Source organism: Lissotriton vulgaris, chromosome 2_1 (genome assembly GCF_964263255.1).
Source record: "Lissotriton vulgaris chromosome 2_1, aLisVul1.2, whole genome shotgun sequence".
Classification (NCBI taxonomy): Eukaryota; Metazoa; Chordata; class Amphibia; order Caudata; family Salamandridae; genus Lissotriton; species Lissotriton vulgaris.
In genome coordinates this window covers 335,135,917-335,160,794 of record NC_141687.1, presented here as the reverse complement: position 1 = coordinate 335,160,794, position 24,878 = coordinate 335,135,917, and the positions used below count along the sequence as shown (strand labels likewise).

General features: G+C 43.8%; 1 protein-coding gene and 1 pseudogene across 1 annotated transcript in view; one reads left to right on the top strand and one right to left on the bottom strand.

The window, feature by feature from the left end:
* The window catches only part of TRARG1 (trafficking regulator of GLUT4 (SLC2A4) 1), a 242,336-nt gene that overhangs the window by 16,171 nt on the left and 201,287 nt on the right, over nt 1–24,878 (bottom strand). The gene's annotated exons all lie outside the window — the stretch shown is intronic.
* On the top strand, nt 19,341–19,748 carry LOC147730292 (U6 snRNA-associated Sm-like protein LSm2 pseudogene; annotated as a pseudogene).

Sequence of the window (24,878 nt, the reverse complement as noted above, 5' to 3'; positions counted from 1 at the left end):
GATGGGCAGTTTTAGAACCGTCTTGCAGGGTAGCGTAGTGGGGGGCCTTTTTTCTTCCTGTCTGGGTTTTTTGTGTTCATAAACTACAGATAGGTACAGTGGGAAAGTGTCACCAGGGTGGGGAGAGAAGGTCTCCCAACACCTCAATTTCGTTTGGAATATCCCCATTAGGACAGGGGACTAAGGGGAGCTATGTCACACTAAACAATATATCATTGAAGAACCTGCCAAAAATACAAAAACATGGCTTGGATGAGATCCGTTGAGGAAGACAGTGAAAACCACCCTACATAAACAAATGACCACACGTAAGGAGGCGACTAGATCGGATCTTCGTCTCCTGTCTTGGAATGTCGTGGAATGTAAACGGTCTGGTGGATACAATCAAGATGGGGATAGTGCTGTAATACATCAAACGACACTCTCCAGACGTCATCTTACTACAAAGAAACACCAGTTTAATAATGACTGTAGGGCACTGGACCGCTGGGGCTACAAAATGGTGGCACACAAGGGATATACTTCTAGCTCCCGGGGCACAGGAATCCTCGCTAGGAAGTGTTTCCCTCATTCGATAGACATAGTTTGGATAGATACGCAGGGTAGTTATGCAGCTCCATCCACAAATGTGAAGTGCACCACAGATATAGGTTTCCACAGTAATTGTGAACTTTTCGATACTTTAACTTCTTACTTCAATTCAACTGAACTCAATTGAATACTCTTCCCTCCATCATGCGATTTTTAAAGAGTCCTTGTTTTTGTAGGCACATTGTGTTATATGCTTTTTTTAATTTTAACTGTGGTCTATATACATGTTGTATTGCATTTTTATATGTATGTTGTATTATACACTATATGTTTTTGTATTCTTTAACAGTCCTGATGAAGTCCACAGGCAGTGGATGAAACGCGTTGGCTGTTGTTATACTACTTTTGTGAAAAAATAAAGAATACATGATGAACAATATCGATGGAATGGACTAATTTACTGTGGAAACCTATATCTGTGGTGCACTCCACATTTGTGGATGGACTTGTCTTGATGTTTGGATCGCTCTCCGGAAACAGCGGGAGCAAGTCAAAGTGCACACTACGTGGCTTTAAACTACTGTTTCTTGGACTCTATTTTGGACATTACGAGGGAGGTGTGGCTGCTATATAGGCTTGTGTTTCATTGTTTTCCATAGATATGCAGCTCTGATGGGCTCGTGGGAGAGGGAGAAGAACAGTATTATTTCGGTTTAGGTACCACCTACCTTACACAGCACCACCCTCCTAGACATAGATACACTCATGGTTCAATTACCAAAGGGCAAGTTCATGATGGGAGGCAACTTCAATATGGCACTATGAGACACCTCAGACCGGTACCCATACAGGCAAACATCCCCATCTAAGATTCCTTTGTCAAATTTTTGGAAGCATTAGGAATGATAGTGTCTGGAAAGCTCTTAACCCTTCTACATAACACTCTATATTCCACTCAGGGGCCCACAGCAGTATGTCAAGTATTGACTTTCTTATCTCGTCAGCCTCCTCCCACTGAAGTTTCGAGAGGTGAGACACCTGGCGAGGGGTATATCGGATCACCCCCTGAACTGGACAAAATACCGCCGGGCACTCCACTCGAGAGGGACACAATCTTTATAAATCCATGGTACCTGAGACTCCCAACAGCGCAGGAGGAATTAATGAAACAAACAATCCATTATTTTAAGGAAAACAAACTTTTAGTTACCTCCTCATTAACGCTTTGGAAGGCCTACAAGACCATAACCAGAGGCCATGCTCTGTCATTGATGTTGAGACACAAACAGGAGAGGGATGCCAAGATAGAGACACTGAAGTGAGAAATCCTGGAGTTAGAATCTCAACTGGGGGCTACAACACCATTAGATACACTGCACAGCCTGCATTTGAAACAGTGGGAAGATAAAGATATAGTAGCAGAAGCGGCTGGAACAAAATATAGGGCTACGCAGCATTGGGTATACAAACTGGGAGATGGGAAAAGTAAACTACTTGCCTGGCTGGAAAGGTGGGACCGTCCGAAAAGATGAGTAGCAGCGCTGGAATCAGCAGATGGACAAAATCTGAGTGACCCACAAGTAATTGCTGATACATTTGCGACCTACTATACCAGGCTCTACTTCGCCAGTATAGCTGGTTTGGAGCAGGATGCCCTGGCGTTATTGACTTTCAGACTGCTCCCTACCCTCTCGTCAGATGAAGTAGCAATATTAGACAATAGTACCCACAGAGGAGGAAGTAAAGCAGGCTATCCAAGCACTAAATCAGGAAAGGCGACAGGGCCTAATGGTATGCCCATAGAACTATATAAGGTCACAGCATTCAACGTAGGGTCTTACCTCCTAAAAAGGTTTGAAGAAAGCAGGAAGGTGGGCCTGTTCCGCGAGGAACAGAAGCTCACTTTGGTGGTCTAATACACAAGGAGGTCAAGCCACCGGAACATTGTGCCTCTTATAGACCTATTTCTTTACTCAACACAGAGGCAAAAATCCTTGCTAATCTACCAGCTCTGCGTCTAACACCATTAATGATGAAGCTGATCCATCCTGACCAATGGATTCATTAACCGGTCGACACACAGCCCTTAATTTGTGCCGACTCCACGGAGTTCTAGGAGGTGCACACACAATCAAGGAAGATGCAGCAATCCTCTCCCTCGATGCCCGCATGTCCTTTGATACATTGGAGTGGCCCTACCTCTATGCCGTCCTTAAACACATGGGCTTCGACCCCAGATTTCTTTCCTGGCTACGACTGCTATTAAAACACAGCCGCTGGTGAGAGTGGTGGTGAACGGTAAAGAGTCTGGAACTTTTTCCCTCCACCAAAGGACCAGGCAGGGCTGCCCACTATCCCCCTTAATATTTGCATTGATTCTTGAGCCTCTGGCGGTGTGGATTAGAGGTCACCCACTGATCTGAAGCCTAAGGTGGATCCCGGAATGGGAGGAAAGGCTATCACTTCATGCCGTTGATATACTTCAGCACGTGGCCTCCCCCAGGTCATCCATTTCAAGACTGATGGGTATCATTTTAATTTTCGGGCAATACTATGGTTATAGTATAGTCCATAATATTTTTTTACATGGACCGGCACCTCGCCTCCCAGCGGAGTTCCATGCCCGCGTTGTTGAGGAGGGTTTCCGATATCTGGACATACATATCACCACCGACTCAAACATATTCGCTACTCAAAATCAAGTAGGCCTATTGACCCATCTAAAGAGCAACGTCTGACACTGGAGGTCTCTCCCACTGTCCCTATTGGGGAGAGCGGCACTTTTTAAAACGCTGGCATTGCCCTGTTTCCTATACGTATAACAAACTCCCCCTATCTGGTGCCTTACACATATTTAAAAAAAAAACCCTTCTAAATATTCCAAGCTAGTGAAGCCAATAAATAATATTTTTCCACTAGCCAGGGAATTTTTAACCTTTTTCATTTTTCTCACTTTCACTAGTTAGGTCCCTACACTTCACTGACACTTCTGCACCAACACATAGCCTTTGTCACCATTATTCAGTGCTCCCGCGTAGTCCGCTGGTCGCAGCACGCCCCGCCCCGTAGAGGGACGGGAAGACCCCCATGATGAAGTATGACACTATTGGATTTTTTTAGTGTGTGAGGGGTATTTCAAAAGCACATAAATGCTCTCATCTTTCCACTGTTTAAGAGAGAGCTGCACCACAGAAATAAACAAAAATAAAAATAAAACCACTACACGTTGATAGAATCTCTTTGTTTATACAAGATTTTTTAGGAGGGTGATTCTATCACTGCCTCTACACTTCCCCTTTTGTTTTGGAATTACTGGCAGCGTGCAGCTGCGGAAGTCTATCAGAATATGTTACTCTGAAGACCACCCCGTGATTCTGCACTCCGCGGCATCTTATCCTGGGAAGAATCAAGGAACCTGTGCATCTCTGTTCTAACAATGGCCGACCTAGGCCTTGCCTTTACCGAAGACAAAATCTCCAACCTAATGTCCACTCTGGGGACCTTCGAGGGACTCAGTACAGTAGGTCCATCAACAAAACATAATGACTCGGATGAATTGGAAGAGCTGAGGAGAACCCAGATCAAAACCGCAATCCATGGGCTATTGATGTCGGAATATCTAAAGGTCAATACTGCTCCAGCTGGCCTAATAGTTCGCAACGAACCATTTATATTTCTCGACGACAAGACATTTAAGATAGACTGGTCACAAATCTTGTGGCTTTGCACACGAGACTGGATCGTACTCATAATAAAAACAGCTAGCAGACTGGCAACAGATCTCAAAGTAGAGATACAAACAATAGAAGTACGACTCAAAAACTATGAATCACCAGCAACCCTGAAAAAGTATTTGGATGAACTTAACAAAACCTTAAATGAATTTGAAATCACTTTAAAAGAGAACAAGTATGAGAAACTAAAAAAAGACACTAGTCGATGGACAAAAGAGAGAATATATCCTTACATCAAGGATGACTACAAACCATCACGTGACAACATCACGGATGATGAATCATCAGATACTGGATCTAACAGCTCCAACTCAAGCAGAAATAAAAGCCCAAGATTTCAGGGCCCGCGAAGAAATTTCCGCCGCCCTAACTACAGTGGAAAAGAGGCTGGAATAACTATCAACAGCCTATGATGTACCCTCCACAACAATATGGCCCACCGCTCTTCCAACATCCGCATGGATCTTTCCCACAATGGGGATACCAACAGCAAGATTTCAGCTACTTTGACCAATCGGCTCCTTTTTTAGGATCACGCCAAGGACGGAGCAAGGGGAGAAACCGGAGGGGGTCCACTGTGCATTGGAACACCGGAGAGGAAAAAACCCAGAGGATGTCAACAAGAAGCATGACGGGCGCACTGAGGACCCAGAAATGAGCCTAGTGGTCAATCTGACCAATACTGAATTGACTGAACCTCAAAAGAAAGTATTGGAAAAAGGCTTAGGATACGTCCCCACTGCCAACATGGATAAATTCCATCTCTGTAAGGAGGTTCAAGAATTTATAAGACGACTAAAACTTCAGGTGTTTTTCAAAGACAAAGAGGATAACAGTGAACAAGGCGATACCGGATTAAAACCAAAATCTACATTTACCCCAATGGATAACACCCTTCCCACCGAACTTCTCACCTTCGAGAAAGCGGTCATGAAAGACCTTGATGAACTCGACCCACAAGACAGAAAAATCTTCCAGAACATTTCCAAGGAAGAAAGACAAGCACTGCGGGAACTGAGCAACAACACAAATATCGTAATAAAACCAGCAGACAAGGGGGGAGCCATTGTGATACAGAGCAAAGAATAATACGACAGGGAATGTACCAGACTGCTACAAGACCAACGCAATTACACGGTCCTTCGCTATGACCCCACCGAGAATATAACCATCAAGATCAAGACAATGGTGGAGGAAGCCTTGACCCACAACTGGATCACCAAAAAAGAAGGAGATTTCCTGTGTCAGAAAAAACCAAAAACCCCATACCTGTACACCCTACCGAAGATCCATAAAAATCTGCAGAACCCCCCGGGGCGACCGATCGTCTCAGAGATTGGGTCGGTACTAGAACCTGTATCTAGATTTGCAGGCGCCTTCCTCAGACCCATTGTCCAAAGAACATCTACCTATCTAAAGGATACAAAGGATGTGTTGAACCTACTGGAAGAATTGACATTTGACCCGAACACACAGCTTCTAATCAGCTGCGATGTAGAGAGCCTTTATACTAGCCTGCCCCACAACGAGACTCTTTTGATAATCGAAGACGTATTATTCGAAGACGATTGGGACTACCAAACCCCACGGAATGTGGTCACAGAATGTTGCTCTCTGGCATTGAAAGAGAATTTTTTCGAGCATAATGGAACCCTCTACCTGCAAATACACGGGACCAGCATGGGGAGCACATTTGCTCCCAGCATAGCTGGTCTCTATGTGTACCAATTGGAGGTCACAAAGATATTGAACCAGAGGAACCCTTTCAGACCAAACATCAGGGTTTGGAAAAGATACATCGATGATATCCTTATCATCTGGGATGGAGATGAAAGGACAGCAAAACAGTTCCTAACCTGGTTAAACTTCGAAGACAAATTTCTTAAATTCATCAGCGTCACCTCCAACAGCAACCTTGTATTTCTGGATTTAAACATCTTTCCAACAAATGGCAGACTGATGACAACTACCCATTTTAAGAGCACTTCCAAAAACTGTTTGCTCATGTATCAGAGCTTCCACCCAAAACATTTACGGGACAATCTACCGTATGGTATCCCGTAAATCTATACAAGTCTGCCATAGCCAGGGCTAAATCTTGTTATTTCTCCAATAAGATCTTGAATTCCATCAACAAGTCCAAAGACATCTTTTCTATTGTTGAGGAATTATCGAATCCGGCGAGAGTCACCATCGCTCCTCTCCCTTCCCAGCTATTGTGTGATTCTCTGAATCAATTCTTTGTGGACAAAATTGTCAAAATTAAAACCAGCATTTCTGTCCACGTCTCTTCAGTTTCCCCTCCTCCCATTCCTTTCCTTTCCCATCGCACCGACACCCTCACCCAGCTCCCACTCATTTCTGAAGACAAATTCCTTTCCCTTCTGTTTAAAGTCTCCTCCGGATCTCCTAGCGATTGTTGCCCCCCGTCGGCCCTACGAGAAGCCTTCACTTCATGCCCGGACCCCCCTTAGCTCTTCTAAATAACTCCTTGACTACGGGGGTGGTCCCAGGATCTTTTAAACGGGCAGAAGTGGTCGCTATCTTGAAAAAACCCACGGCTGACCAGTCCAACATGAGCAACTATCGCCCAATTTCTCTCCTCCCCTTCCTCAGTAAGGTTTTGGAGTCTCACGTTACCCAAACCCTTACCTCTTTTGTGGAAGACTCCTGTGTTTTGGACCCCCAGCAGGCTGGATTTAGACCAGCACATTCCACAGAAGCAGTCATCCTCTCTGTGATGGACGAACTTCGCAGGGGCGCCGACACTAACATCTGTCAGGCCCTGGTCCTTTTGGATCTGTCAGCCGCCTTTGACACGGTCGACCATGACATCCTGGTCGACCGTGTCAGAGAGGCTGGCATCCAGGGCACTGCCCTGGACTGGGTGCGCTCTTTCCTGACCCACCGCCACCAGGCCGTCAGGCTGTCTCAGTTCTCCGCCTCTCAAGTCGAGCTGACCTGTGGTGTCCCTCAGGGCTCTTCCCTTTCCCCTCTTCTTTTTAATTTATATTTGGCCCGTTAATCCGTTCCCTTCACCGTTTCAATGTCTCCGCATTTAACTATGCGGATGACATTCAATTGGTCTTCACCATTGACTCCGGGTCCGAATCCATCTCTACCTTTCAAAATACCCTTTGTTTCATCAGTGATTGGATGGGCGCAAACCACCTAAAACTCAACCCCGACAAGACCGAGCTGGTGCTTGTCGGGGGACCCTCCAATCCTTGGCATCCCTCCTTCTGGCCGGCCAGCCTGGGTACCCCGCCTTGTCCTGTCAATTCAGCAAAAAGTCTGGGTGTTGTCATCAGCAACGATCTATCGATGACACCCCAGATTAGTGCCGTAGTCTCCTCTAGTCATTTTCAGCTCAGGAAGATACGCAAGATCTCTCGCCTACTTACCACCGATGCCCTCACTTTGGCCTTACTTGCGTTAGTCATGTCTAGGCTTGACTACGCGAACGTATTATATGTAGGCATCCCTGTTTACCAACTTAGGAGACTCCAGCTGATTCAAAATCAGGCCGCCCGTCTGATTTATCATCAGCCGAGAGATCAACATGTCCAACCGCTTTTAAAGGATCTCCACTGGCTCCCGGTCTCTGCTCGTTGCAAATTCAAGCTGGGTTGTATCATCTTCAAATCCCTCTCTGGTCAGGGCCCCGTTTTCATTTCTTCTCTGCTTCATCCCTATGTCCCCCCCCGCACCCTCCGGTCCTCCCATATGGCCCTTTTATCTGTTCCCAGATTCAAGCGGAAGAAACACGGTGGCCTTAGGTTCTCCTTCCTAGCCCCGTCCTTTTGGAATTCTTTACCTCTCCCGCTCAGGCTATCCTCCCCCTATTCCAGTTTCAGATCCTCCCTCAAAACTCACCTCTTCACTGAAGCCTACAATTAAATTCTTATTTATTGTTATGTTAGCTCTGTCTCTCTCTGCTCTCTCCAAACAGCGCCAAGGAACCTAATGGTGTTAGTGCGCTCAACAAATTAATTTAACATAACATAACATAACATTTAACATGGCCAGTTCCTGCGTCTCCGCAGGAACTGTACAGAAATTGACAATTTCAAACAACAGTCAAAAGACCTACGAAAGAAATTGGAAACTCGGAGGTACCCCAGCAGAATCATAGATCAGGCTTATAAAAGGGCAAGAAACAGTTGCAGAGAAAGCCTCCTCGAAGAAAAAACACCTAAGGAGGAAGAACGTAGACCCATCTGTGTCACCACGTACAATACGAGTTCAGATCAGGTGACTAAAATCATCACAAGAAATTGGAAGATTCTAAACAGTGGTGGTCTAGATATACCAAAACCTATCTTTTCCCACAAGAAAGCGCAAAGTGTCAAAGATATTCTGGTGCATACCAGACCAAAGACAGAAAGAATCAGCATACCAAAAAATCCCAATTTTGTACAAGGACACTATCCATGTGGAGGTTGCAAGGTGTGTTGTCTAACCAAAATGAGCAAGACACTTACGTTCAATAATGGATCGAAATGGGAACAGAGAGGCTTCAGTAACTGCAACAGTCTGAATGTTGTGTATTTAATCACCTGCCCGTGCAAACTTGAATATGTCGGTATGACTAGCAGGGCTGTGAAAATCAGAATAGGCGAACACAAGAGTACCATAAAATGCAAAAAAAACAGCACAAAATTAACCAACCATTTTTTAGAGAAGGGCCACAGACCTGAGGACATCGCTTGGACGGTCATAGAGTTGGTGGACAATGAGAATCACCTTCTCGAAAAAGAACAAAGGTGGGTTTTCCGAATTAAATCTAACAAGAATGGTCTGAACGATGAAATACCATGGGGCCAACTATGATCAATGTCACTATCTTTCCCCAGTAAAACTGATAATCGAAGTCCTTATTAAGCATGGGCGAATTTTGAGGATCTCGCGTTCGCGAATTTTGCGGATTTGCGAATTCGCAATCCGCAAAATCCGCGAATTCCCGCGAATTTGCGGATTTTTTTTTTTTTGTGTTCGCCCGTGTTTCTGCCAGTTTGCGAGGGTTTTTACAATTTCGCAATTTGCGAACTTACCTGTCGGGTCGCAAGTTTCGCGAACTTGTTGTTTCTACGTGTCCAGCCTGTTTGGGACACTCTTCTTCATCACTGCCACTCTCTGTCACCACTGCCACTCTCTGACTACTCATGCCACCCTCTGGCCCACCCATGCCACCCTCTGTTTCATCACCACACCCTCTGGTTGTCCAGTGTACATTATTTTCGGCAAAGCAAAGCACACCTTCCCTGCCTCAAGTGACCTGAATTAATTTGGGGCTGATTAATGTGTCACAGAATATTTTTTTAGCTGGCACCTGCTTCCTTAGTGCGCCCTGATTAGTGATCTTTTGCACTTGCTAAGTGCTTTCATTGTTGCAAAATTAGTTACAACACCTGCCCTGCCCCAACTGACAATAATGAATTAGGGGCTGATTAATGGATTTTAACTTCCAGCCTGGCTCCTGCTTGTCTCCCTTAGCTGTAATTCAGGACCTTTGTGGCATATGTGTAACTATTCTGAGGTTCAGAGCAGGGTCACATAATAGTTGCAACTGGCAACTGAACTCTGGAGGGGCCCCTCAGGAAGCACTACAGGAAATGGCTACTAATGATGAGCCTGAACTTTTGAACCTGGCAAGTAGTTTCAGTTTTGCTAAGATCGTATTTCTGCAATTTAGCACTTATTCGCGGGGCGCGAAGTTGTACTGGGAAGCCGCGAACTCACGCAAACAGTGCGAGCAGTGCGAGCAAAATCCGCTGCTCGCGGATTTGCGGATTTTGCGGGAGATTCGCAAATCTCGCGGATTGCGGATTTCCCGAAAATCCGCAAAATCCGCGAGCGGAACGGATTTTCCGCCCATGCTTAGTCCTTATTGACTACACCTGCCTGGGCCAAAAGTCATCCCTACTCCATACTCGTGTGTAATACCAAGCACCACATCTACTAATGTCTGCTCTGCCACCCGCAACTGCCCAAACCGTGATTTTATTTAGCTCTTTGACACAGACAAAATGTTTTTATTCACATTCCCATTCTGATTCTACACACCGCGCAAATTACGAAGCCATCAGCCGGCAACAATCACTAACACAAAAGAAGAAAGACTTCCGGGAACCAAGCTCCCGTTCGAACGTTGTTCCATTGTAGGCGGCCATCTTGGGTTAGCGGTTCAGCTTCTCGTTGACACGAGACACATCGGATGACAACACGGTCTGTTTGTTTTAAATACTGCGAACAGCGAGATGGCAGTAACCCACGGAGCGGCACAAGGGTAGGAATGAGGCATTGAACTCTGGCGGTATATGTAAGTAATAGACTCTGACCACGAGTCTCTAACAACTTTGGTCTTGGTAGTTATAGATCGACCATGTAGAAATCGGGGATTTACGTAAGGGTGCGGTTTTCTTTTACAGACCACCAAAAGAAAAACCCTTCGTCTGCCGACTCATGGGGCATGAAACTTGTGTCTAATGAGTATGTATTAACATCCTTACTTTAGCCTGGGATAGATTTACGCTGAAAAGATATACATGTATTGTTTTATCTGAGAGTGTAATCGGTCTCCTCGGACCCTTCCCTTTTTAATGATGCTCCCTGTTTGCATTGAGTGACGTGTGTGTGTGCATTTAGAGTTGACATAGCCTTCATACCTATGGAGCGAACGACCTGATGAATCAGGGGAGTGATATCTTTCCATCCCCTAACATATGACGCCTGTAATGCGTGCTTCTTATGTGTAATTTTGCCAAAAAACAGTAATTTTGCAAAAGAATAGTTTTTTCTGGATACTAAATCATGGACATAAGTATCCGAAACACGCAGTGATTTATTGTGCTTTGTTTCTTTTTCCATTTTTCTTTACAGAGACAGCAATAGGTCAATGTTTTTGACGAGATTAAGAGAAAATTATTATTTTTCTCCACGGGGCCAGCTCATGCCCCATAGTCCAAACTAGCAGCTTATTTTTGCTGACGGTTTGTAGGACAATAGGCTGACAATTTACAACCGAGCATTTCCCAGTAGGGACCACCATAAGGTCCTGATGAGTAGGCAGTAGGGGACTGCCTACGAAACATGTTGACCAGGTAGCCAGCTAATTGCTCTACCACAAAACCCCCTTCTTAATATTCCCAGCTAGGGAAGCGAATAAATAATTTTTTTCCACTAGCCAGGGAATTTTTAACCTTTTTCATTTTTCTCACTTTCACTAGTTAGGTCCCTACACTTCACTGACACTTCTGCACCAACACATAGCCTTTGTCACCATTATTCAGTGCTCCCACGTAGTCCGCTGGTCGCAGCACGCCCTGCCCCGTAGAGGGACGGGAAGACCCCCATGATGAAGCATGACACTATTGGATTTTTTTAGTGTGTGAGGGGTATTTTAAAAGCACATAAATGCTCTCATCTTTCCACTGTTTAAGAGAGAGCTGCACCACAGAAATAAACAAAAATAAAAATAAAACCACTACACGTTGATAGGATCTCTTTGTTTATACAAGATTTTTTAGGAGGGTGATTCTATCACTGCCTCTACACTTCCTTTTTGTTTTGACATATTTCAAGGCAACAGATGGTGAGATGAAGACCGGTTGTGGGATGGGGGCTCCTCACATATTGATCTGGCGAAACTCATGAGGGGATGGTATGACGGTGGGACAGCTCTACCAGATCTACAGTCCTTTTACAGAGCGGCACAATTGACGACTATTAATCAGTGGGAAGACCAGCCAGAGGAGGTGCCAGCTATTGTAGAGACCGTTTAGTCCTACAGCTGGGAGACTACCGCAGTGCACTTTACACCGATCCCTGACGACTCCATCTGGAGGGACCGACAGCGCTAAAAGTTAATCTCTGGCACACAACCCTACGAAAGCTAGGATGGGAAAAGTAACTCACACGTGTTACACCCCTGTGGGGCTCTGAATTACTGGGGCACAAAAGGCAGGGGCCCGATAAATGGGACCTGATAGGAATATCCACAGTGTGGGACTTATGCACTACTGAGGGAATAATTCCATTTGCAGACCTACAAAAAGCCCATGAACTATCCCACCTCGGACACCTTCTGCTATTTACAAACCTGACATGCTCTCCGAGAAGCGCTGCAACTGGAGAATTCTTACCCAAGTCGGCCCTCCCTTGAAAATTGTTTGCTTGAGGAACACCTCACTACTAGGGCTATCTCACTAGTGTATCAAAAACTCATAAATAACTCTCCTGATACTTTAACCCAGTTACAAGAAGATTGGGTAGTAGATCTAGATGACCTGCAGCAGGAAGGCTGGCCTGAAGCCTTGGCATCACCACAAGAGGGTTCAAACCAACTACATTTTTGCTTATTGCAGCTAAAGATACTGCAGAGGGTCTATATTTCCTGCACTACATTGGTAAAAATGGGTAAACAATCTGACACAGTATCTCAGAAACTGCGGGCAAATAGGGACGTTTTTTCATATCCTTTGAGGATGCCCAGCGATCCAATCCTTTTGGGAAGCAGTTTGGGAGGCCACAGATCTGACCCAGGCTGAACAAACATGGGTCACATTCGGCATGATGATAGCCAAACGTAACATAGCTCCACTATGGGTGGGTGAGACAAATGCCCCGTCCCTCAGGGGATGGAAAAGGGATTTACATTATTGCATGGTAGCCGAAAGAACAGTATATGAAAGTAGAGAAAGTCCCCGGAAATGAGAAAAGATCTGGGGAAAATGGAACTTATATAGGGGAAGCCCGTATTGCCTCAAGAGTCAATGCTTAAGTTTCTATTCCAAGGGAGAACACGTTATGATTCAGACTGCTGGCAATGAGAATGTGATCACGCATGCCTGTTTTTTTGTAAAACAAGTAAATTGTGACACTGCTTGCTGAATTCCAAACTGACGTCCATTAACTATTATACAGTGCGATATTTGTAATGTGATAATTGCTTTGCTGTAAATAGACATAAAAAATAAAAAATGTGACTATATATATCTGATGCAGCAGTATATCTGATGCAGCAGCATTTCTGTTTCGAGGGAGGAGAGGCTAATAGTGTGCTGCCCTTGCGCCTGGTGAAAGATTTCACATTTTTGGACGCTTCAATAAGCGACACTCCCAAAACAGGAATTACAGTTCCCAGGAGTCACTGAGGTCCTCTAGTGCTGGAAATGGCAGCAGCCATCTTGGATTGCTAGGCGGAGCTTCACTGGTGTTTTCACTTCCTAGGAGGCAATTGAGTTACTATGTTGTTGCAGATAGGATCATTACTTTGTAAATCTGCGGCTTGTGTTGGAGGAACGTTATCTTCGTGAATCGTTTACTGAGATCATATCCGTAATACGTTTTCTGGGAGCCACGTTGTTTGGACACATATAAACTTTGAACTGTTCTTAAATTATACTTTCAGGACATTTTAAAGTCTGTTGTACTTGAATTCTTTTGTGTAGGAACAAAACGATTTCTATTTTCAAAGCATCATTATTTACAACATGTATAAATAATGCTTTATTAAACCTTCAAGTAATATTTTAGCAAATGATGTATATGCCATTCAGAGTAGGAATCACAGACTACTATCAAATCTAAATTACCTTTCACTTACGCCCGACACAAAATCAGAACCTAAACCAATCAATATCAGAAGTCCATACAAATTAAGTTAGCTGTAGTTCTCTTGCAAACTGGCAGTTAATTAAATTAGCATTTCCATAGTTATTGATATCTTCTTGTATTTCAGTTTAAGGAAAGTCAGCTTTCTACTAAGGACACTGAGAGTTGGTCCACAGATGTCTCTTTACCTTAGATAGAAGCAGTGCTTAATTTGTGAAAAAGTAAGTGCCAGGGCCATCGTCAGGAAGCTACCACACCTTATACCACCCATTGCTACTGCCAACGCTGCCAATGATAGTTCATACACAACTACTAATCATCACACTGCTAAAGTGTGACAGATCAGACTGTTCGAGGGCCACAAAGATATGAGTCTTAAGTATTAGTTGTTATTGCAGTATATTAAATTTATAAACAATTGTTGTTCGGCTCATGTGTAAATTACTCAAACACCACCACCATGTGGCAGCTGTCATAAGTGCCAATGCTGACATTTAAGTCAGTGGGAGCTCATTTGCTGTCTTCTGCTGCTGTGTTACAACTGCGGGGGGCCAGGACTGCAAGCCCCAACTTCCAAAGCATCTTGCACGCCGCGACCGTCAGTTTCGCATGTCAGGAGGCACTTAAAACTCGACCGGTGCTCCTTGGCCCGGGCCAAGGGTGGGCTCGTCTGCGCCCATACGCGGCTAGCCGAGGCTGGGCTGTGCCACCCCTCCAGGGTCCGAGGCACGAACTTCTGAGCCACGGTAAGAGGACATATATTCATCGCACAATAGTACAGCCGTTTAATCGTTTCTTTCAGTGGCTTTCTTTTCTACTCTTAATCATGGGAAAACGCAAGCTTGCAGCCGCCTTGTCAGGCAGTAAACACAAAAATGCTAAACTAAGTTCCCCAGTAACTAATTATTTAAACACTGCAATCAACAATGACATTATTAATGTAGAGAGTCCCTTGTTCACTTTGCCACTGGATTCAAGCAAGTCTGGCTGAAGACGGCTATAATGCCAGAAACCGGTCCTAGGAAGCTTGTTTCCGGTCCAGGGAAGGCATGGCTTGGCAGTTCGGGCTGGAAGGTCCCCATGAGGCACAGGGTCAGACTGATTTGCATTTGGACAGTCTGAACTGGGGTGGCAGAGAGGGCTAAAGAACGGTGATAGATTAAACCCAAGTCTGTTGACTGGGTGTGAGTGTTTGATTGGTTCAGATGCTCCGTACATCACCACCCCCTTTTGTACCACTTTGTTTGCCATAAGTTGGCAGGGTATGTTCAGACGTGAGTCCCTTGCTCACTTTGCCCCTGGATTCAAGCAAGCCTGGCTGAAGACGGCTGTAATGCCAGAAACCGGTCCTAGGAAGCTTGTTTCCGGTCCAGGGAAGGCATGGCTTGGCAGTTCGGGCTGGACTGTTCCCATGAGGCACAGGGTCAGACTGATTTGCATATGGCCATGTCTAAACTGGGGGGGCAGAGTGGGCTAAAGAACGGTGATGGATTAAACCCAGATCTGTTGACTGGGTGTGAGTGTCTTATTGGTTCATATGCTCCGTCCATCACCACCCCCTTTTGTACCACAAGGAAGGGAAGAGCACTCCAGGTGTGGAATTTGTGACAGACTGTGCCCAAACCTTGGCGCTTTTAAAAATAAGCATTGGCAATGCAATAGGTTTCGCATTTGCAACATTTTAAGCTATTGGTATTATAAATGACAATGCCTTTTATTAATCTGTTTTCAAAACCAACACAGATAAAAGGTTTGTCATTTACAATGCCAATAGCTCAAAGTCTCGCAAATGTGAGACCTATTCCACTGTTAATGCTTGTTTATGTTTGTGAAGAACAAACTTTGACAAACTTGTATACTGAGCGATGTTTAGTAAATTCAAAGTTAAAAAAGCACATACAAAGAAAATCACAATCTACAAGTTAAAAAAACAGCAAACAAAGCAAGAACTTAAAATGTACCAAGAACATGAGGGGTTCCCATACAAATTATTATATCTCTTTTCAACTGCACCGACCCATATAAACCTACTCATGAAGCAATGTACAAACTCTGCCCTGAAAAAACAATTACAGACACATGGTTCAGATGGTCAGCGGTTATTGACCTGAACTGCCTCACTGCACTTCTAATAATTACAAATAGTTTCACTGGGACCTGGTTAGAAGCATTAGGTAATGCAGTCATTAACGGCAAAGAAAAAGGTTTAAAAGGTAACAAAAAAAACCCAGAAGAATGAACGTTGTCCAGCTGGATTTTGGAATAGGCTGAAAACAAAATGGAGAACATCTAAGTTCACTGCAGCTACACCTTAGAATTGGGATCTATTAGTCTATATTGATTTAAACTAGTATTTGTGTTTTACCAGTACAAATTCCCTTCTTAATTACATACATTCTTAATTTTATACATTTTGTATTTATCATATGTACAATGATACACTATAAACAACTGATAGGATGTAAATGGATCCAGTTTAAACCACTTCATAACTGTTCAAGTATAACCATTCATAATTGTTCATGTAGAATTTTCACCACAGTCAGCCACCTGACCACAAACTAACAATTTAAAGCTTAACAAAGGTTGTTTCTAAACAAGTTCTTACAATTCACAGAACTACTTGTATAATGTGTTGGCCACTCAGGCATGGCATACAGCACACAAGGTCTGACCGCCTCCTACCCCAGATAACCCACACAAATTAGTGAGCCATCAGCCACACATAGGGTGAATTACAAGATTTTTTCAAGCCTAGCCTACAAAGCAAATCAGTCATTCCCTTCTACCTCGCCGAACGGGTAGTGGCTTTAAACACCCCTATTCGTTCCATGAGATCAGCTAACCATTAACCTCTAATCGCGAAAAGTTCTGTCTATCCCCCCTATGTGCTCCCTCAAAGTTCTAACTCTTTCGACTACTCAGAACTCATTCATGGAAATAAATGTCTTCCAAATCACATCAGTGGCACGCTCTTCCTTACATAATTCAAATAAATAAATAACTCACCTCACTGAAGCGAGGCCTAACTCGACCTTCAACCTCCCACCAGTAGCCCAGTCCTTAAATGTAAGTATGTATATATAGTATATAACAGTAAGTGCGTTATCATTATTCGTATGCATGGATGTGCAATGCTGCAACACCTCAAAACATTTTCTTTTACTACTAGCAGCTATGCAAATAACTATCTTTAGCTTTAAAACGAAATAAAGTGAAAGCGCCCATGAGTGTATTTAAAGTAAGTGGAGCGCTGCTGCAAATACAAACAAGAAGGGTGCCATTTCCATGCGCTCTGACGTTTCTACTTCAGCAAGTCGGGAATTAAGGAAATAGTGCATCCAACCTCTTAATGAAAGATAAGTGCAGGGACACATGAAAGAGGGGCAGTCATGATGGTAGGTAACAACAGGAGACAGGGAGGTACTAAGGAGGGATATAAGCCTATTACCAAATCCTTCGTCCAAGATTTACAAAGGACAGTCATAAAAGCCAATACAAAATAGGGGCGGAGAGTGGATGCAGCTTCAAATCTATACCTCAATACAGCATGTCTTGAAGAGACAGCACAAGCGCTTCCTAGCTAAAACCTAAAAATGAGTGTAGAAAACATTTAATGTCTTATCAGCTGTTTTCCTTATTTTATTTTATAAAATGTGTAATGCTGCTCTGTCTGTGTTCTGGGATGTGGTCTTTTCAAAAATACTCTTTACCTTTTTTAAGGATATGAAATAAAAAAGAAGCCCTAGGTGTCTAGCTCTGTGACACCCGAGCACCTGAGCCACTTGTGTACCCCATCTAGGGTGGGACTGTGAAAACAAATAGGCCCAGGCACCAAGGCAGGACTGGCGTAATGGGCATCGGGTGGGAGGAAGGAGGCTGGAGGGGTGAGAGACTGGTTTTGTTACTGGGGGCTGCCAAACCGGCCCTTAGTAACAAAACCAGCAGGACTGTCGAGCACAATGACTCACTTCTCCCTTCAAAAATTGAGTCACATCCAGGTGTTTATAACTGGGCACAATTTGGTTGTAGCTGAAGGCAGTGCAAGTCTATCTTAGTGGGGCAAAAAGGTGTTCGGGGGGGGAGGGAGAGATGTAGCACTATGGCCAGAGCTACCAAATTTGAAACTGGGGAACCAGGATCAGGCTTCATGACCAGACCACTCTCCTGAGGGAGCACATTTCCCTACTAGACCATAGAAAGTCTCGCTAGGCCAGCAGATGAACCCTTCCGGTGGCCAGGGTGGGTTAACCTTGAAGCCCTGTCCTCCACAATCCAAGGGAGGCACAACAAGGAGAAATATCTTTATTTCTCCCTGTTTTTTTCTCTTTCTCTATGCGCAGCACACTTAGAGAGAGGAAACAGCCTCTTAGGATTGTTTTTGTGCAGGAAGGTGCCCTTTCCTGCTCAAAAACAATCCTGCATGCAACAGGGTGCCTGCATTGGCACTAGGCTGACGAAACAGCGCCACTGCAGGAGAAAAAGACAGAAATGGACTATGTTGGATAAATACGGTGCATTCCTGCCCTTTCCCTGTGACGCAGGGCAGCACAGCAAAATAACTTGCCGCGCTGCCCTGCGCTGCCCTGCGCCACCATTCCCATACATATGCCTCTAAGTACACAAACTTCACGGTCTCTCTGCTTCTTGCACAAGCACTTTTAAAATGTGCTGCCTGTTTTCGTGCCAATGCAATTATGCAGCAATGGAGTACAAAATTATGTTGCAGTGTTGACTAAATTATGCAGCAAAGAAAGGCTGCAGCGTAATGTGTGGTACATTTTCGGATAACCTATTATTTTTACTTTTTTCACATACTAACAGTCTCTGCAAAGATTTTGCCTCATTAATACCAGTTTAACATACTAGTGCAGCAGTGACAACAGTGACCAGTCAACCTTTATAATGGGCCTTCTACTTCACAGCAACAAAAGTCACATGTTTTGATCCATCTGAGCTGCAAACAATTATTTAGTTGGAACCGTCAGATTATGCAATGGATGATGTATTATGTGGGAAATATGGCAGAGCTATGATTATGTGTAAAACATAGGATATTTTGCCATTCATGTTTGAACTTCTCTCATGCAGTCTATGTTGGGTGGCATTTCTAGACACCTACAGTGCTTGTGGAGAGACAAAGGATGAAATTTTTGCAGAGGATATTAGTCTGAAGGGGAGAAAATAACTGATTGAGATAATCCGAGGTGCACTACCTATTTCTGACTCTACCACTGTTTGAGTCTCATAATTTCAGAATTGATACATTTGCTATTCTCATTGCTGAGTTCGTATCTTTGTGGACCCAGGTTTCACTTCCGTTTAGACTAGTTTGCGTTGCAAGCCTCTCTTTGGATCAGCGAGTACCGCAGCAGGGACGTCATTGGCAGGCGTCCATCTCGAGAGAGCTAAGCACATCCTGCACACCTGTCACTGACTCGACGCACGAACTGCAGCGGGAGCGCGGTCAGGGTACTGTGTCTGCGGCCATGTTGTTCTATTCCTTCTTCAAGTCCCTGGTGGGTAAAGATGTGGTGGTTGAGCTGAAGAATGACCTCAGTATTTGCGGCACCCTGCACTCAGTTGATCAGTACCTCAACATCAAACTGACTGACATCAGTGTCAAAGATCCAGAGAAGTACCCACACATGCTGTCTGTGAAGAACTGCTTCATCCGTGGCTCTGTTGTGCAGCTCCCGGCAGATGAGGTGGATATGCAGCTCCTGCAGGATGCAGCCCGGAAGGAGGCCATGCAGCAGAAGCAGTGAAAACTGTAACATGGGCTGTGCTTTAAGAGTGGAAGGGGAATAGTGGATTGGTTGTTGAAGAAAGTGTGGTGAACTGCCAAAACAATGCAAAGCTATCAAACTTAAGTACCGCCCAGAAAAGGGCTTTTTTCCAATTAGTTTTGAGTCATTCAAAAGCAGGAAAATGCTTCAATTGTTTTTTTGGTTTTTTTACAGGCTACCATAGTAAATGTGTTTTAATATGGCATTTATAAAAAATAGGTTTTGTACTTTAGGTTTGCCAGATGTGTGTACATGAATCACTGAGTTGGCATCAAAGAGTGTTGGGCCCTGTTAAGGAATACAGGATTCTGTAATTTGTTGCTGAGCAATATGGGTATCTGTGTGCAGTAGGAGTTTGGTCCTTTCTCTGCGTAATTTATTTTTACAATTTATGTATTCAGGAGCCTATGTCTTTCCGATCTGAGCAGAACTGCTTTAGGCATTTTTGGAAGTCCTGGCAGCTTTTGAAACCAAGTTTATAGAGCATTGTGTCTCCAATGTGTGATAGTTCTGATCACGAAATCTGAGTTAGTGTGGCGACCTCCCAGACCATGTCTGATAGGGACACTTCATGCTTCTTCAACACCGTTCTATGAAAGACATAGTAGTTTCTTTGGAGCAGTGAGAGGCGGTGGCATGAGTTCTGGCAGAGGATTTCTAACTGAGGCTTTGATCTGTTTTTAAACTTTTATAGCCACCTCTGGTTGATGGAATAACCTTGCCAGTACCTAGAGCTGACTCCTCGCCTATTATCAGGTTATCTTGACCAGTGCAGGAAGAATGCTCCTATACAGAACAGCTTTTCTACTTCTTGGATGAGTTCTACTTTTTTCTGTAAGTCTTGACAATAAAGGCTCTTGGATTTTGGGAAAAAAAAGCAATTCTCATTGCTAACTAACTTGAGTAGTAATTTCACAAACTACTAATATAATAATTGTTTCTCATTCATCTGATATTGCTAAAAGCATCTGCAAAACCAACAGGTCTGGATTGTTTTAGGTGTATATATTCATTTTTGAGTTCTATTTCTAGATACAATAATAGGAAACCCTGAGGCAACTAATGCTGGCTTCAAGACATGTTGCCTGAAGCACATAAAAAATGTAGGACTGCAATTTTGCATTGACGGAGGTGCACAGAATGATGTAATCAACAGAACTCCCCAACACGTCGGCCCCCTGCCATAGAATTTAAACCCAAATTTTATGTTCAGAAACAGTTAAAAATAGGGAGAAGAGCTGATGAATGAAACTGAATGGCTCGGAGCCAACTTGGGTCTGGTTCCACTTATAAGTGTATTCGGGACATTCTGTGATTGAAAAAGTATTCCACATTGGAAATGTTTTATAATGTCATTAACACATATATTAAACCTCAAATAAACGTGTATCTATTGGTTGTAATAAATAACATTCGTTATAAGCTGCAACTGGTCAGTGAAATGCCAAACGCATTCAAAATTGGTATGTTTTGCACTTTTTAGCCACACCTCTGACTCCGCCCACTGACCCAATCCTCTGTTATTCCCGCCTCCTGGTGCTCTTCCCACAGTTCCCCTACTTTTTTTTCCCCACTTCGACCACTGGTCCTAACAGATAGTACATACTTGATAACTCCTCCTGCAAAACAAAGCAAACAATAAATGAGCCTTTTAAACAGCCACAGCCCAAGAAACTGACCCAGGGGGTGTACCAAGTCCTGACTGTCCTCAAAATCTGGAATCCTTATTTAAGAAATTACACGAGAAAAGAACACAATCAAAAGGAAATTAATGTCTGAAATTATAAAGATTAAGAGTAATGTAGCACAGATTGTAAAACTAATTCATTACTATCCGGGAAAATTTCCAGTGCAAACAATTTGAAGGTCACAATTGGTAGTATACTTGTGGAACACAACCAACGGGCTAGGACTAAAGATATTTTATCAGGCTGAGCAGGTTCAGCAGTACCTGGCCGAGCAAAAAACGTTATGGATAAGTGTAATAGGCCTTCTGTGTTGCCGACTTCTTATGGGACAAAATTGATATTAACCAAAAACTGGGAACAAATTTCCTCCCACTCCTCAATCATCAACGATTATTGTAAATTAAAATTTACACGGATTACAGAGGCAATTTTTAGATGGGGAATTAACCAATTAGGGAAATGTTGACCCTTTATAAGAGTAAGTGCCTTACTGGAACTTGCTATGGTGCTGCGCTTTGGGGAGCAGCTAACCATGCTGCCCTCCAGACTCAAGAAAACATCTTCTGAAGAAGATTGTTAGCCGTTTCCAACTCTACTCCTATATATAGCGTTCACAAAGAGCTTGCTGCCTGTTATAGTAATGATTTATCAGTGTAGCAGGTCTCTCTGTTTGGTATGGGATATGGTGTAAGAAGGAAACCAAATTTACCCAGGAAATCATTAAGCATTGCCTCACCCTTGAGCATGGTAAAAAAATCCCCTGGTTAATGTATTTTAGTGATCTTTTAAAAGAATGCGCTGAGAAAATTGATTTTAACAACCCTTCTCAAAAGGAGCTAAAAACCGGACTCATAGAATCGAGGGAATGGCTGAGGGAATTTGAGGCAAACTGGAAGCAGATGACCAGGGCATATTGTGACAGGCACATTGGACCAAGGACATAATGCTATTTACTCCAGGTCTCGAATATAAAACATAGATTTTCATTTTACTAGATTAAGAATGGGGATCGTCCATTTTTTAATAGCCTTCCCAACCATGGGTGAATGGAAACAAAATCTCCCAAAGTGCCCCTGCGATGGAAAATCTGATCAGACAACTTTACACTTTATCTTACTTTATGATTTTTACAGAGATATTAGGAAGAGCACTTTATGTCCATTATTTTTAAAGGAAAGATTGTTCATCTATAAAATTTGATTTTATTTGCAATTTAGAAAATGATAGTTTGTAATGCAGTGGCAGTTTACATCCAGATGGCAATTAGAAGAAGAAAATATAACTCATATCTCGAGGCCCTCGTTTACGAAGAAGATAGGATGCATATTGATTAAAATGTGCCGGGTTGCAGTTTTGTTGCCGTACTATATATTATGCATGTGGCACTTTATGTACAAACTATCACCCGTGTTTGCTTTTATTGTAACATGTCCATTGAGTATATTCATGTACAGTAGAATTTTTAACCTTTCATGTGTCTTAATGTACAGACTGCAATGAATTGTGAAGATGTTTATTATTATTTTTAGGATGCTTTTATGGCTGTACCTAAAGCTGGATTTGATTAATTGATATATAAGTGCTGTAGCCGAGCTCCAGAAACTACAGGCTCACATTAAGTACTGGGTAGACAATGCAGGATGTTTATATGCAATTACTGAAAAATATTCTTATGTGCCTATAGGTATCTTGATCAATCTACATGCGTCCATGCCTAGAAGAGTGATCAAACAGAGAGCGATATCTGGTGTCTTTGTTTTTCTCCTTATCCCATCCACCTTTGCCTGCTTTTACTATTTGTCTCCTAGGTCTTTCGGTGTTTTGTAAGCAGTAGTAGTGGTGAGGGGTGAAAAGGTGTATCACTCCTGTTGGATGGAGTACAAGGTGAGACCCAGTTAAATTCACCCAGCCTCCTCGGTCCACCCACGGACATGCCAGTAGAATGGCATCCCAATCAAGTAGTATTGGTATTATACAAACTCCCCAAGCTTTCCCATGACTGACTGCTTCCCGCTCACAATCTGCCCAATGCAACAGCTCCAACCTCCGTGGATAGACGTCAGGGCCACAAGAGGATTTCCAACTCTTAGTCAAGTGACTGTGGGACAGGATTAAACCCAGATCCAAGAACCTATCAGTGACCTTCCTAGCAGCCGAACTGTCATGAAGGCCCAACAAACACAATGCAGGGTTAACTGAGAGTTCCCTGACTGTGGTTCACTGCAACACCTGCAGAACTGTGGACCAATAAGGAAATAATGATGTAAATGACAAAACCATGTGATAAAAGTCAGCCTCTGCAATCAAACAGCAGGGGCACTCTGAAGAGGGAGATGGAAACAGCGTGAATATGATGGGGGTTGAGGTAGGCCCGATGAACATAGAAAAATTGAATAAGCTTGAAGCGAGCATTCCGGGACACCTGGAAACTAGACTCTAAAACCCTCCTCCAGGAGTAATCAGAGAGAGGTGACCCAAAGTCTGCCTCCCAATGGGCCCGCAAAGACGTCAGTGGACACTTCGCCCCAGCCAACAATGTTCTGTTAAGCAATGTGAGTGCTTTAGTGCGACCTATTATAAAAAAAGCAGGCGCCTAATCTCATGTTCTTGAGGTTCCGCACCGCCAGCACCCAACCACTCTTGAATCTTATGAACAATAGCGCTATGGAGCAGAAAATGGCCCACCGGAATGTCATAAGTTTCCAGAAGACTTGAAAAAGGCCAGAACTGTCTCCCGTGAACAAATCACCCAAAACATCAAACCCCACATTCGACCAGTGTTGGGGACCTGGCCAGCCACCGGGGCGACTCTACTGCCCAACCAACAAAAGAGTCAAAGCGCCGGTTTACGAGGTCAGAACACACATCCACTTCAACAAACAGGCCCACACATAACTTGCAGTCCTAATCAAGACATTTCAGGACCGCACCCTGGAGGCGGGCCTTGGCTGCAATAACAAGCCTAGTAGACAATCCTTGGAGGGAAAGCCGCACACCACTGTCCCCATGCCCTCTCAAAGGAAGGCATGCCAATGCACCATCCATTGCACCTGTGCCGCAAAAAAATTGAGTTCAAAATTGGTACTGAAAAACAAAACGGGTGTGTGGAGGGTCAAGGGGAATGTTTAATGACCTGTCTGCTCGCTCCCCTACATCAGGATACTAAACACACAAAAGAGAAGACCAAGTCTGAGGGAGGTGTGTACTTGCGGCAGTGACCGTGTGGCACTAGTAGTGAATGTGTGAAAAAGAGAGTCGCTAAAAATAAAGACCTTTGGTAACAAAAAGCTAAAGCAATTCCCATCAGACCACCCATGTGGTGGAGTTTACGTCACGTGGGAATTGCTAGTCTTACCTTCCCAAGTCCGACCATATAGTGCCGGTACGGGAATGGATATCAAGAGTATAGTCATGATGTGCATCCTAGAGTGATGTGAATGAAAAAGTGCAGTGCTCAAATAATAATAATGGATACAATGAACTACCCAGACTCCAGAGGACGTTTAGATAGAAGTCCGGGT